Raw genomic sequence first — 803 nt, 5'->3', positions numbered from 1 at the left:
CACACACACACACACACACACACACACAATGACAATATACAGGTGTTTAAACTTTATATTCTCTGATCAAGACTTAAAAATTCAGTCATCATTTACTAACCCCCATGTTGTTCCAACATGAAATGTAATGGAGTGAACAACTCATGCATTATTTGAACAAAGACATCTGTTGGGCTTGAGTTACACATGCAATAACTGATAAGATGGAGCTACAGCTGGTGTTACACCAATCCTTTCATTATTGCTGTCAAAAGGGAACTCTGAGAGATTAATGATGAAAACTTGAGATTTGTGAATATTGATGAGGGGAATCTTGGTTTGAAAAATACCACACAATATGCGCTCATGACAAATAGATACAGCATGTTGCAAAGGATTAAATGCGATAATTCCTTATTGATGATTCCATCCGTGCTTGTCTCTGCATGTGCTCTCTCTGATGAAAAGCACATTTTATAACAGAGCAATATGAATAAAGCTCTCCAGTCCCAACACAACATATCAAATCTCTCTGTCTAAAGGCTTTTCAAAGCCTCCGTATCCTCCCAGACCCTGGTGCAACTGTCGTGACAAGAAAAAATATAAGATGCACCAAAGAGGGTGTGTTTGGAATATAATTCTAACCTACTTGCTACTGCAGGCCATGCAGTATAACTGCATACTTTTTTGTGTGTTGTATATGGTCAGAGCCATGGCATTGTGGTTATTACATCATGTGAACAATGTGGGCATGAGCTCAAATCCGGCATATGTATTTTCCCATTACTATTGCAGTTTTTATTTTAATAAAAGTGGCAAAAAAG

Source organism: Sinocyclocheilus grahami, unplaced genomic scaffold, assembly GCF_001515645.1.
Source record: "Sinocyclocheilus grahami isolate Dianchi unplaced genomic scaffold, SAMN03320097.WGS_v1.1 scaffold90.1, whole genome shotgun sequence".
NCBI lineage: Eukaryota > Metazoa > Chordata > Actinopteri > Cypriniformes > Cyprinidae > Sinocyclocheilus > Sinocyclocheilus grahami.
This window is presented reverse-complemented; position numbering follows the sequence as displayed.